The sequence below is a fragment of the Diabrotica virgifera genome, chromosome 5, assembly GCF_917563875.1.
Source record: "Diabrotica virgifera virgifera chromosome 5, PGI_DIABVI_V3a".
Lineage (NCBI taxonomy): Eukaryota > Metazoa > Arthropoda > Insecta > Coleoptera > Chrysomelidae > Diabrotica > Diabrotica virgifera.
This window is the reverse complement of record NC_065447.1, coordinates 3226063-3242206: the sequence shown is the minus strand read 5'-3', so window position 1 is coordinate 3242206 and position 16144 is coordinate 3226063.

The following is a 16144-nucleotide window of genomic DNA, read 5'->3' as shown; positions in this document are numbered from 1 at the left end:
ATTTCACCTGAAGCTAATTATCGTTTTTGTTCTTTAAATTTATAACGTTCACAAACTAATAACAATTTTCCTCTTTGACTAAACATTTCACTTATACTGGGCTTAAAAGATGATGAAGCTAAATTAGGTATAATTTCAATATAAAAACGTAATTGCTTTTGACTGCATGAGCAGTGGCGTAGCAGATACTCAGTCAATATGTCTCTAACATCTCTAAACATCTAACCAAGCTTCATCCTATGTATCCGTAGCGAAATCGATTCCAGGGCCAACATTTCCAAGCAAGAGAAACTGTTTCTTAAATTTGCAAAGAACCCAAAATTTCTGTACACTATTGAAGGAAAGGATATCGGTATCGAGGGTAGGGTTGTTTTTCTATGTTAATAAGAAATTTTTCCTAATCTATAATTCCAAGATAAAATTATTATTATACCTACTAATGGGATACTAATACCTACCTGTTAAACTTCGAGCCGACTTGGGGGTTTTTAAAATGTACCTGGGGTATCATAAAGGACTAAAGGATTATAGTGAGCCGAGATGGGAATACCCCGTCTGAAATACGCTGTAGGTATTGTTGCCACGGTGAGACAAAATTGCGATGGCATTATGTCACGACATAACTGCTGTGGCATCCTTACAATAAACATTAAGATAAAAGTTTAGTACTTTCACACTATGAATCACTGTAATAATTGAGGATGAAACACATGCAATATGCTCGAAAGCCATATTTACCATAGTTGCAGTCCACATAAATATGACAGTTTTTTTACCAAGAACTTATATAAAACGAGTAAAACGATTTGAAGGAAAATATACATTATATTGGAAAATTTTATAATGCTAAGTATAAATGCCAGCCCTAGCAACTATCAATCCAGAAATAATTGAAATAAAAATTATACCAGAAGTAGATAACATGAAAATTGTTCATAGAAGATAATATGAGGCCATGAGAGCCAGAGTGGCCTAACTGATTTTAACATTACTTTACATAATCAAAGAAAATGGTCAGAAGCTATCACTGTCCGATTGTTTTAGTAGTTTTATGTTGACCAAGAATCATTATTGTCCAACATACTATTACCATTGTTTATATAGGGAGATAGTTGGTCAGCGCCCAATAGGAAAATTTGATTCAAATTGAGACAGTCACCAGATGTCCCCACAACTTCTGTCAGGGTCGCAACGTCAAAATGCATAGACACCAAGTTGGGTACGATCCTATTCATAACACCCCAACTCACATATATATTGAGAAAAATAAATTAATATGGAAGAATATATTTAGAAATTGAATTAATGATGTCATGCTACTAAAGATTATACATATAATAGCATGACATCATTAATCCAGTTTCTAAATATATTCTTCCATATATATATTTTTCTTAATATGTATGCGAGTTGGGGTGTTATGAATAGGATCGTATCCAACTTGGTGTCTATGCATTTTGACGTTGCAATCCTGACAGAAATTGTGGGGATATCTGGTGACTGTCTCAATTTGAATCAAACAAATGTTCCTATTGGGTTGACCAACTATCTCCCTATATAAACAATGCTATTACTAAATGGTACATGAAGTACTATGGTACATGAAGAAGATTCAGCCTCATCCTGAGCCTGTTCATAGCATGTTCATAATACTGCGGCACTGGCCTTACCGCGACAAATGTAAGAGTAAATATATTGCGACAATTCCATTCCACGACAAAAATGTACCGTGTGAACCAACATAAACATTAAATATTAGTTTAAACTACCAAACAACCTCCAAAATTGTTGCATTTTGAGCGATACAAACTCTTCTAGCAGACCATAAAACTGGAACAGAATATTTAATTAAAAACAGCACCATTCTATTACAGAAAGTAACTTTAAATATTCAACAAATTTCGCTAAAATATCAAATCTAGCACTTTTATTTTAACTGGGAATTATTCGTGAAATAAAAAAGCGAAAAATCAAGCTTTCGGATGTTTTCGCTGTTTCATCGGGGCTTAGTGAACAATACGATGAAAGACTATCGATATTTTCGTAAATTGTTGCTATATTTGAATTTATTAACAATTTAAAAAGTGAATGACCTATAGGGGATGATTGTTTTGAAAGTAAATACATTTTGCAGAAACCTTCAAAACAAAACGCAGAACCTAAATTAGTAATAATCAGATGAAATGTAACATATTCTTAACGATATAATTAACTAGTTTTGATGAGAAATAAGCCACAATTTTACTAAAAAAATGATTTTATTAACGTTTCGACGTCCAAATCGGATGCCGTTGTCAAAATACAAAAACTATTAATGAATAAAACAAAAAAAAATGTTGTTACTTAGTAAAAAATTCTTCTAATAATTTATTTAATCTGACTCATTTATATCGGCAATTCAGTTAGATGTTATACATTTTAAAGTAGAAGACTTTAAAATGATATTGCCAATATTTATAAGTGGCGTTCCTGGGACGACTTTACTGAAAGATAGTTCATTCGATTACATGAAATCAACCCCAACTCAAGAATATCCGTCACAAAAAAATCATAACATGTGATCTGTCTTTAAAACAAGAACCACATGCAACGGTGACAGTAAAATTCTCGCGCTAGAGATTCCATAATAAATCACGAGGGAAAACCAGGAAAAAACCTCGTGATACTATTCCGACATCGTCAGTATTAGGTCTTATTTTAGTTTACTCTCAAAACTAATACCAAATTCTGACCCTAATATGTTATTTTAAATTATATGTAATATTAATCATACATAGATATATAAATAATACTAAAATATAAAATATGTACTAACTCGATATGTTATTGACTTACTAATCCTGGTATTTTCTTATTATTGACTTTCTCTTTTAGTATGGGTAACCACATCCTACTGCATTGTATAACCATATCATACGATGTCGGGATAGTATCACGAGGTTTTTTCCTGGTTTTCCCTCATGATTTACTGTGGAATCTCTAACGCGAGAATTTTACTGTCATCGTTGCATGTGGTTGTCTTTTTAAAGAGAGAACACATGTTATGATTTTTTTGTGACGGATATTCTTGGGTAGGGGTTGATTTCATGTAATCGAATCAGTTAAGTCGTCCCAGGAACGCAACTCATAAATATTGGCAATATCATTTTAAAGTCTTCTACTTTAAAATGTATAATATACGTCTGAATTGCCGACATAAATGAGTCAGATTAAATAAATTATTAGAAGAATTTTTTACTAAACAACAACATACCAGAGAGGTGTTAGACAAGGAAGCGTGTTGTCACCTGACTTCTTTAACATTTATGGTGTACATGTCATGAGGACGGTTTTAGAAGAATGGCCGGTATAGTAACAGTAGCTGGTAGGAAAATCTCCAATTTACGATTTGCTGATGACACTACACTTATAGCAGCAAATGAGCAAAAAATGTTTGATCTTCTGCGAAGAGTTGAGTACGAAAGCAATAAAGTTGGTCTGAAAATCAATAAAGCTAAGACAAAAATAATGGTGGTCGACAGATCAGACACTATTCAACTGAAAACATGTTACAAGAATACCAGATAGTAAACACCTTTGTCTATTTCGGGTCTAGTATAACTAACGATGGTAACTGTGACCCAGAAGTTCGAAAACGTATTGGTATGGCAAAAAATGCGACGAGTCACCTAACTAAAATTTGGAAAGACAGATCTATCTCTCAAAATATTAAGATGAGACTGGTGAATGCCCTTGTATTCTCAATATTTCTATACAGAGCAGAGACTTGGACCCTTCGCGCATGCGAGCGCCAAAAAAATTGATGCCTTTGAGATGTGGTGCTGGAGAAGAATGCGGCGCATACCTTGGACAGCTCATAGGACAAACGTTTCCATTATAAAGCAACTCAATATTAAAAAAAGGCTGTCCACAATATGTCTGCAACGAATTCTGCAATTCTTTGGTCACGTGGTTAGCAGAGGTGACGACAGTTTGGAGAGATTAATTGTTTCTGGAAACGTTCCGGGGAGAAGATCAAGAGGACGATCACCAACTAGATGGTCTGACCAAATAAAGCATTCAGCTGGAAACTCATTCTGCGAATCTCTTAGAGCAGCTGAAGATAGAGACCAATGGAGAAACATTGTTAGGAATATTGGAAGAAATCACGATCCTCATTTTTGTTTAATTCATTAATATTTTTTGTATTTTGACAACGGAATCCGATTTGGACGTCGAAACGTTAATAAAATCATTTTTTTAGTAAATTTGTGGCTTATGTCCCATCAAAACTAGTTAATTACAAAAATGCCACAAGAAAATAGTTTCAGAACAACCTTAAAGATATACTGTCGCTATAAAAATTCTACACAAGATAAAGCCTTATTTGGTTGCAAAATTACTTCCACCACTACAGGAGTCCATTAAAAAAGAATATTTTAAGCTGGTACTCAAAGTTCTACGTTATTATACGGAGTAGAGGCCTGGATACTTTCCGGAGCTTCTTTAGGAAAACTTGAGGCATTCGAGATGTGGTGTTACAGACGCATTTTAAGAAATTCGTGGGTGGATCGTGTGACTAATGCTGAGATCCTACGTATAATGGGCAAGGGATGTGAGTGAGGTCCTACGTAGAATGGGTAAGGAATACGAGATTATTAACACCATCAAAGAGCGCAAACTAGATTATCTTGGCTATGTTATGAGGAATGAACAGAGATATAGTTTGCTGCAACTCATTCTTCAGGGCAAGGTATATGGAAAGAAGAATATCTATGCTTCAAAACCTGAGAAAGTGGTTCAATACATCGACAACCGGATTATTCCGAATAGCAGCAAGCAAAGTTAGGACAGGCACCATAACAGTGGCGGCTCGTGGCTTTAGGGACAGGGTCGGCAAGGTTTTGTCTCTTCAGATAGGTATGCCATCAAATTAAATGGCTTCAATTTCATAGAAGATTTTTGGTTTTTGTTTTTTTTTTATTTTCTTGTTTTTTTTTTGAAAACCTGTTTATAAATTAACTCTAGTCTATGTTGTTTCGAAGTAGCAAAATGGGTTATAACGTCATTGTAAAATTTATTATTGTTTTGGAGAGGTTTTAAAAGTTTTTTTCTATTGACATTTGAGACAAGTTTGATATTCTCTCTTGTTTCATGGTGTTTCGACAACACGTTTTGACTCTTTTGAGACAAGAGAAATCCCGTTAATTTGAGGCAGAATTTGCCAACATTTGAGCACAATAGTTTATTAAATTCGGGAACAGTTTGTTATACCTATTGAATTGCAGTATATAAAATTAAACATATTTTGTAACTTATCCCACCTTCCGAAAATATTTAGATCAGCATATAACACTGTTCATGCATTTTCTTATTTTATTTGATTAAAGAATGATGGAAGAATCTTTGGAAATAATAATTGAGTTATCCTTCCACTCAAAAAGTTCGGAACATTGTTTAATAAATAATCAAAATGTCAAAAAATAAAGAAAAACTTCGATTTTTTTCTTCGTTTTTTGATTTTAACTTTCAAAGTATTCACTTCTGAGAAAAGCTACACTGACATAAAAGTTGGGTAATTAAATTTCCTACAATATAGGATTGGTTAAAATTTTTTAAAGTGTCATCCTTGTTGCAAAACAGCAATAATTGCGAAAAAAACATAAAAAATAAGTATTCGCATTTTACGTTTTTCAACAATTTATGCTACACTTACGACCTTCATATTTTAACCAGAAAACCTTTATGATATAGTAAAACAATACTGTAAATTTCATTAAGATCGATTCAATACATTTTGCAAAATAAATTTTGCAATCCAGCTTTTGCAAAAAAAATAATTTTTTCAAAATGTTGTAATATTGACAATAAAGCAGATAGCAAGTTGAATTTTTTTTACATATAGAAGAAAGGTACAATATTCTTCAATACGTAAAAATAAATTCAACTTGCTGTCTGCTTTATTTTCAGTTCTGCAACATTTTGAAAAAAATGAATTTTTTTGCGAAAGCTGGATTGCAAAATCTATTAAACCGATCTTAATGGAATTCACAGTATTGTTATATTATATGATATAGTTTTTCTGGGTAAAACTTTGAAGGTCCTAAGTGTAGCATAAACGGTTGAAAAACGTAAAATGAGAATACTTGTTTTTTATGATTTTTTCGCATTTATTGCCATTTTGCAACAAGGGTGACAATTTTTAAAATTTTTAGGGAAATCTATATTGTAGGAAATTTAATTACGCAACTTTTATGTCAGTGCAATTTTTCTCGAAAATGAATACTTTTAAAGTTATAATCAAAAAATGAAGAAAAAAATCGAATTTTTCCTTCATTTTTTGGCATTTTGATTATTTAAACAATGGTCCGGACCTTTTTGAGTGAGAGAATAACTCAAATATTATTATATGAGTTATTTTCAAGCAATTTCTGCAAACAAATATGAGTCACCTCACAACGTCCAAATTAATGTTAGGTACTAATATTTTTACAGATGCTCCCTGGTCGTACGTGTCTTGTTGCCGTTTGCAGATCACCACTGCTCTCGGCAGATTGTTTTTCTGCCGTACTTGTCATTCAAATAAATACGGGGAATGTATAATTGGTTGCCTATCGGCTAATACTCCATACCGTCTTATTACAAGCAAATGGTCAATCTGGGTACGGCTTGTCGAAGCGGGCCTTGAATTCACACAATCGCAGTCGGGTGTATAGCTGGCTAGGATCATTAATTTGAAAAGTCTCTTACGCACAGGGATCACTTAACGTATCGGATCGATCGATTTTTTTTTTAAAACAATGAATAAAATTTAGTCTGTATTATCTCACAGATATTTTTTTTATTTCACAGAAACGAATATCATCAACTCTGATTAACTTATATATTTAAAAAAATCTATAATTTGTCCATAAATGTGTGGGTCGGCACTGCCGACCCTGCCGACCCTGACTAGCCGCCACTGCACCATAAGAAGAAGAAGAAGGGACTCGAAGAATACATTTTTTACACCGAAATCGATATAATTACACTTAGCTTTTGGTACGAAATAAGCAAACTTACTAGTTGAGTACACGCATTAGAAAAAGCGGGAAACGCCTTGGACCTGCCATGTTTTCAATCGAACTACTAAAAATTATAGACGAGCAGTATACAGGGTGATCAACTTCTGTGACAAAGTCCAACATATCTGTTATTATACAATATATGAAAAAACGTTGTTAATAAAAGTTATAGACACCTTTAATGTACACATTTTAAAATTAGTGATAAATATACAGGGTCCTCCATAACACGGTGCCAAACCAAAGTTATGTTTTTTTAAATAGAACACCCTATATTTCATTCAAAATCTGGTTCCTCTACATTTTTCTGATTAAAAAGATATAACACTTGTCTAAGGTTATACCAAGCGTTTGAATGTTATGAGCACTTTTATTAAAAATCATACTGATTTGATCGCCCTGTATGTTTCTAACGGTGTAATAAAAACTTATTTTTTTACTGCTTTTGACTGTCAATATTAAAGTAGTTTTGCAACAATGTACATTTTTTTATAACTACACAAATTGTATACAGGGTAAGTCAAAATGTCAAATAAAGATTTTCTTCATATTTTTAAATGGAACACCCTGTATTTTATATTATCACCGAAAAGCTCTATCAGTATACTTACATATCTTTTAAACATTCCCTATACCTAAAGTCATTAGTTTTCGAGATATTTTAGTTTTATTGTTGATAACAACATGTATTACTTAGTCATTAATAAGAATACTTTAATTTATCAAGAAAACTAAATTATATAAAAATATGTTCAACGTACTTCTTATATTTCTTATAAAAGGTGTTCAAAGTGACCTCCCATAACGTCTACACAGCCTGGAGGCGAGTTTCGAAAGGCCTACTGACGTTTGTAACACTTGTGTGACACTTTGAAAGGCGTTTTTAATCCTTATTTTCATATCGTCAACTGGTATTGGAGATGTCCTATACACTACGTCTTTAATATAACACCAGAAAAAGAAGTCAACTTTGTTCAATTCTGGTGATCTGGGTGGCCAAGGAACTAGCCCATCTCTTATCCATTTTTCAGGAAATAATTCATCGAGTTCACCGTTGACAAGTGAGTTGTGGTGGGCAGGGGCTGAAGGGTATTAAAGATGTAGTGTATAGGACACCTACAACAACAGTTGACAATATGAAAATCAAAATTAAAAACGCCTTTCAAAGTGTCACATAACAAAAATGCTTACAAACGTGAGTAGGTCTTTCGAAACTCGTCTCCAGGCTGTGCAAACGTTATGGGAGGTCACTTTGAACACCTTTTATAAGAAATATAAGAAGTACGTTGAACATATTTTTACATAATTTAGTTTTCTTGATACATTAAAGTATTCTTATTAATGACTAAGTAATACATGTTGTTATCAACAATAAAACTAAAATATCTCGAAAACTAATAACTTTGGGTATAGGGAATATTTAAAAGAATGTAAGTATACTGATAGAACTTTTCGATGGTAATATAAAATACAGGGTGTTCTATTTAAAAATATGAAGAAAATCTTGTATTTACATTTTGACTTACCCTGTATACAATTTGTGTAGCTATAAAAAAACTGTATATTTTTGCAAAACTACTTTAATATTGACAGTCAAAAGCAGTAAAAATTTCATCTGAAAGAGCTACCCGTTGCACGGATGTACATCAAATTTTCAGAGCAGCCGTCTCTAAAGTCCGAATAGCTATGCTGATTGCCGACCTCCGTGTGTCAATATGACAGGTGTATAGACAGTTGCAGAAGATTGTTTTGAATGTCGAAATTTTTAACTATTTTTCAAATTAACTTGTTATATGAAAAAAGCTCAAAGCTTTTTCACATTCTTCACCGCCTAACTCGGGTTAAAGCTTTTTCAAGTGTAGAATTTCCATAGAACAAGATAAAAAGTGTCTGAAAAAGCTTACGGAACACAAAAATTCGAATTTTTTTTAGATATTTTCAGCAAAATACCCTGTGAACCAATCTAAAACTCATCATAACCAAAACACACATAGTGAAACATTTAACAGGAAATTTAGCAAATCAATAAAAAAATAAATAATTCCTTATAGTAATAAAAATGTTTCTCTCTCTCTTTATTTCATATACCTATAAGTGCAAAAACACAAAAATGACAGTTGATAATTGTGTATTAATCTTACGTTTGATTTTTTAGCAAATTACAATTACTATACATCTATATATTTTATACAATACAGCTCAATAATTAATATTAATATCTGCATACTATATACAAAGTAATTGCTATAATGTACAGGGCCCTTCAACACGCAATATTCGAGGTAATACTTAAAAAATCAATAAAAAAACATTATGCATTATATTTTTTATGAAACTTAGGTGTTACGTTATCACCCTGTGCGACGCCACTGACTGTCTATATGTTCCCATGTGTTATCGTTCACCATTTGGCTGGTCTATACTCTGTCTCACGTTTTCCGTTCAATATGAGCTCTTATGGACTATATACGTATATACCTCTTTTTTTATTCTTTACATTTTTCAATTATTCTATCCTTATTTACCGTTGCGCTGTTGCCAGTTCCAGTTTCTGTCAAGCATCTCAATCCTGTGTCAATCCTTATATTCTGTGGCTATTGTTGGATATCATCATCTCTATCTACAGCTACTCTCAAGAGTTCTATGGAACTGCATTTAAACCAGTCTCTTAAATTCCAACCATGCCACTCTTCTTCTTCTTCTTATACTCCTTTTTCTCTTCATCTTTCCCTATATCATCAGTTTTAGCATTTCATATCGCTGTCCTCATTACGTGTCTCAGATATTGTATCCACAGTACAGTCCATAGCTATGTGACCACGCTTTTAACCATTTCGAATGCTTCTATACAGGGTGTTAGTAAATAAGTATGAAAAATTTTAAGGGCTAATTCTACATGAAAAAATAATTCCAGTTTGCTCTATAAACATATGTCCGCAAATGCTTCGTTTACGAGATACGGGGTGTTGAAATTTTTATTTCAAACTGCCAATTTATTTATTGCTCAAGACCAGTTGAGCTATGAAAATAAAATTTGGTGAGTTTTAGGAGATAGTTATTGCGCATTTTTTGACATACAATTAAGAGTTTTGTATTCATCATTGGCGCGCATACGGATAATAGTCTGAATTTTTTAAAGAAAAAAATTGGACGCCACTGAGATATTTCAAACTAAAAATTATTTTTAAATTCCTCGTTTAATTTTTGATAAAAAACCTTTCTTTCCTTTTTTTTTTTTTCATATGATGCACCGTTTTTATGCAGAAAAATAGAACATCTTGGCGCGTATTTTTCATTTCTTAATACATCATCAAGAACTATCCAATATAATAATACTAAACTAGAACAATAACAGAAAATATTTCTAAAAAGATTTTAACTATGTGCAAGGCTACAACAAATGTCCAAAATTACCTTCTTTGAAGGTGACAGAGTAATTTTATATTCACCATTGGCGCGCGTACGGGTAATGCCCCGAATTTTTTAAAGAAAAAAAATAGTACGCCACTGAGATATGTCAAATTAAAAATCATTTTTGAATTACTCGTTCAATTTACGACAAAAAGTTGTTTTTGTCTTTTTTTCATATGAGGCACCGTTATGTAAAAAAATAAAATATCTTAACGTTTACAAAGTATTTGAAATAAGTTTCTATAGATATGGAATCTACCTCGAATAATTTGTAAGCGTTAAGATGTTTTATTTTTTTGTATAAAAACGGCGCCGAATATGAAAAAAGACAAGAATTATTTTTTATCGTAAATTGAACGAGGAATTCAAAAATGATTTTTAATTTGACGTTTCTCAGTGGCGTACGATTTTTTTTTTCTTTAAAAAATTCAGACCATTACCTGTACGGGTGCCAATGGTGAATATAAAATTATTCTCGCACCTTTAAAGGAGGTAATTTTGAACATTTGTTGTAGCTTTGCACCTAGTTAAAATCTTTTTAGTAATATTTTCTTATATTGTTCTACTTTGGTATTATTATATTGGAGACTTCTTGATAATGTATTAAGAAATGAAAAATACGCTCGAAGATGTTTTATTTTTTCGCATAAAAACGGTGCACCATAGGAAAAAAACAAGAAAGGTTATTTTTCATAAATTAAACGTGGAATAAAAAAAAGAATGTGTGTGTACTTTGTACGCACGTAAGAAGATATACTTCTATTCTATGATTTCTTAAAAATAAATAAACTTTAAACAGTTTGTTTTAATTTTTTTAAACACCAAACTAATTTTGTTCTTACCGCTTTCAAAAAAAAAAAGTATAGGATTGCTCCGGACTCGAACTCAAGACCTCTCGATCTCTGGCCGAATGCTATACCAAACACGCTACGAGGACTGTGTCTGTATCGGTTCGGACGTACCTAATGACAATTCACGGTAACAAACAGACTGGAAGGTGAAGTATAATAAATATAATAAATATACAATAAAATGTTTTAATAATACTCATCTTACTCCTGAGGAAGACAAATCCAAAGACACAAAAATTATAATAAATATATTTACTAAAAACACTAATATATTCTTTTCACACCTTTTCTTGCACTGATATACAGAGAGAGTCTGTAAAGTGGAATAAATTCAATATCTCAAATACTAATTGTTTTTTTGGAAAATGCTCAGACCCGTCGATTAGTATTTCAAATTGTCCTTTTTGACATTCAATAAAAATGTATACAGGGTGTCCCAATTTAGAGATATGACGTCATCGTCGATTTTCTTAAATGGCAACACTGTCATTTTGATAGCTAATTTGATAGGGTTTGTAAAGTTATACATAACTGCAAAATATCAAATTTTTATTCTCTACCATTTACAAGATAATAGAAAATAACAAAGTTATATCTGTAATTTGGAATATATTCAATAATTAAAATACTAACTGTTTTTTTGAAAAATGCTCAGACCCGTCGATTAGTATATAAAATTGTCATTTTTGACATATAATAATAATGTATACAGGGTGTCCCAATTTAGAGATATGACGTCATCGTTGATTTTCTTAAATGGCAACACTATCATTTTGATAGCTATTTTGATAGCGTGTGTAAAGTTATACACATCTGAAAAATTTCAAAATTTTATTCCCTACCATTTACAAGATAATAAAAAATAACAAAGTTATGAAGAACAAGAAGTAATCAAATAATAATTGAATTTATTTATTTCAATTAAGCAAATGCTCATAACGTTGCCCATTGACAATTTGTCAATAATTGAGGGCAACATTATGAGTTTTTGCTTAATTTATTGAAATAATTAAATTCAATTATTAGTTGATAACTTCTTTTTCATAACTTTGTTAATTTTTATTATCATCTAAATGGTAGAGAATACAAATTTGAAATTTTGCAGTTGTGTATAACTTTACACACCCTATCAAAATAGCTATCAAAATGACAGTGTTGCCATTTAAGAAAATCAACGATGACGTCATATCTCTAAATTGGGACACCCTGTATACATTATTATTATATGTCAAAAAGGACAATTTGATATACTAATCGACGGGTCTGAGCATTTTTCAAAAAAACAGTATTTTAATTATTGAATATATTCCAAATTACAGATATAACTTTGTTATTTTCTATTATCTTGTAAATGGTAGAGAATAAAAATTTGATATTTTGCAGTTATGTATAACTTTACAAACCCTATCAAATTAGCTATCAAAATGACAGTGTTGCCATTTAAGAAAATCGACGATGACGTCATATCTCTAAATTGGGACACCCTGTATACATTATTATTGAATGTCAAAAAGGACAATTTGAAATACTAATCGACGGGTCTGAGCATTTTCCAAAAAAACAATTAGTATTTGAGATATTGAATTTATTCCACTTTACAGACTCTCTCTGTATTTATACATAACTTGAAAGATTTAGCAACTAAACGCCATACTGTCTGTGTGCGCATGCGCGCAGTATTATGAAATTTTACTCTCAATCGCGCCTAAAGGAGTATAACTTCAAAAATAATTTTTAATTTGAAATATCTCAGAGGCGTACCACTTTTTTCTTTAAAAAAATTCAGACCATTACCCGTAGGCTCGCCAATGATGAATATAAAATTGTTATTTGTTTGCCAAAAATGCGCAATAACTACCCCTTGAAACCCACCAAATGTAATTTTCATATCTCAACCGGTCTTAGAGCAATAAAAAAATTGGCAGTTTGAAATAAAAATTTCAACACCCTGTATCTCGGAAACAAAGCATTTGTGGACATACGTTTATAGAGCAAACTGCCATTATTTTTTCATGTAAAATTATCCCTTAAAGTTTTTCTTACTTATTTACTAACACCCTGTATAATATAACAAACCTAATTTACCAATATAAGGTGAAACGTAACATTAATTTCATCAAGACCAAGTCAGGATAGTTCGTGTTAAGAATTACCTCAAAATTATGCATTTCTTCCTCCCCTGTATAACTGCATCACTAAACAACAGCTAAGTTCCTATCGTAGGAACTAAATAATTGTGCTAAGCCGCAATTTTTAATAATATTATACGGGGTTGGTCAAAAATAAGTGTTTAAAAATCTAATTCAAAAGTACAATGTCTTTTCTTGGTTACGGAATTTGTTCACAGAGAGTATTAAAATTTATGTTGATTACATCATAATGCAAATATTGAGGTCTTATTAAATAAATAAAATGTACAACACTGTATGACCATCACCAAAAACATTGTTTAAAGGCAGAGACCAAAGAAGCACTACAAAATCCAAATAAACTGACAAATATATCAAAATGTAGACAAAGAACAAGTATTGAGTTCTGATTAAACAAATAAAATGTACAAGACCGTATGACCATCACCAAAAACATTTTCTGAAGACAGAGACCAAAGAAAAAACGAAAAAACAACTTCAAAATCCAAATAAACTGACAAATATTTCAAAATATAGACAAAGACAAGTATTGAGTTCCGATTAAATAAATAAAATGTACAACACTGTATGACCATCACCCAAAAAATTGTTTACATACAGAGGCCAAAGAAAAAACCTAAGTGGCACTACAAAATCCAAATAAACTGGCAAATATATCAAAATATAGACAAAGAATAAGGCATACTTGATTTTATAAAGGATTTTGATTAAATCACATACCAGAATTTATAGGAAAATGTATTATATTTTTAGAGAACCCTTTTTTAAAACGCCTCTGGTAAATGCAGCTTAATTTCGCTTTGGCTTTCTTATGTAGTTTTTGGTTTAAAATTTTGTTTATTATTTGTTCGTTGTACTCATTGGAAACAGCAGCAAACGATGGGTACAAAGAACCAACAATTAACAAAATTGTAACATAGCTTCTGTTCTATTACATATTATAGGTACAGGCAAGATATCAACAAAAATAGCCAAACTCATAAAAAAAGAAAGGAATAACACCAGCTTTCAGAACAAACAACAACTTAAGCAAATACATTATAGTCCTGTCGCCAGTGGGGGGGGGGCAGGGTGGAACAACGGCCTCCTTTATTCAGATGGACTTACTTAAGTTTTTTTATGTATTTTGACCCGTAGAACACGAAATTTTTGGCTAACAGTTGATCCGGATGTCGATAAGATTACATAACAGCGATTTTTCGCAAAACAAAACATTTTTTTTGTATTCTTTTTTGGGTAATTCTAAGCAAAAAATGTTCTCACAAGTTTTTTCATAGGATGCATAGTTTTCGAGATAAACGCGGTTAAACCTTCAAAAAATCGAAAAATTGCAATTTTTGAACCCGAACTTTTGATTAAAAAATAAAATAGCAATTCTGCTTACCGCATTTGAAAGTTCAAGTCAAATTTTATCGGTTTTGATTATTTGCATTGTTAAAAATTAATTTTTTTATTGTTAAACAAGGCTATAAACACATAGTGCTTGCGTGATGTTTTCAATGCATTTCTCATTTAAAATCGAACGAGTAGGCGCGCCAACAAGAAGACAATTCCTACATACATAGAAAGAATCCGGAATTTTACATTTTCCCTACTTTTAATAGATTTCCTTTTTGTAACATTTTAAGACAAAAGTAATGCATCAAGTAGGTTGTGCCGATAGTAGGTTATGGACAAAATCGCATGACAGCACCATCTGTCAAATATTGTTGTTTGTAAACAGACTTAAGATTTGTGAAATAATGTCGCAAGTAGAAAATAGAAAACTGGTAGAATATTTGTATAGAAAAGGGTGTCCGAAAATTTAAAAAATTAGTGCAATTGACTGAACTCGGAAAAAGTGCAGTGTATGAGACAATAAAGAGGATAAAAAATGGCATAGATATGAGACATAGACCAGTTTCGGGTAGACCGCGTAAGATTCGCGGAAACAATTTAAATGCTTTAGTGGCTTTAGGACGACAAAATCCGCGCCTAGGGTTTCGAAAATTAGCGAACAGATTTGAAAATCAAGGAAGAATAAAAGTGTGCCCAGAAACTGTCCGCATGTCACTGAAAAAGCAAGGCTACATATCAAGGAATCCAAAAAAAAATCCCTACAATGACACATCTGCAAAAGCAACGAAGAATAGATTTTTGTCAACGTTTTCGAGAAGATAATTTTAATAATGTCTTTATATCTGATGAAAGTTGTTTCCAGCTCCTGTGGTTTTCTTCTTTAAACGGCTCATGTTTTATATCCAGAGGGGTGGCGTTTTCAGCAAGATAATGCAAGATGCTTATACTCAAGCTTGGATGCAAGAACACCAATTTGGCAACAATACCGTGGCCAGCAGCATCTCCAGATCTTAGCCCCATTGAAAACATATGGGGATTGATGAAGATTGAAGTAGAACGAGCAGCGCCACGATAAAGAAGGTTTGATTCGGTCAGTTTTACAGGCCTGGAACACCATTACCGAAAATTATGGCCTTGACCTAGTTTCGGGTGTACCTGGACGTTTACTTAAGTGTTTAGATTTAAATGGAGGTTGTATAAGTAAATGAGATGAATTATTTGTTGAAATTTTATATTTCAAGTGATAGAAATAAATATCGTAAAATTATAATTCTGCTTTCTTTTTTCTGGATACTTTATAGACGGTCTATAGCATGTATTAAAACGCATGCATTGGGCACGGGAAACACTA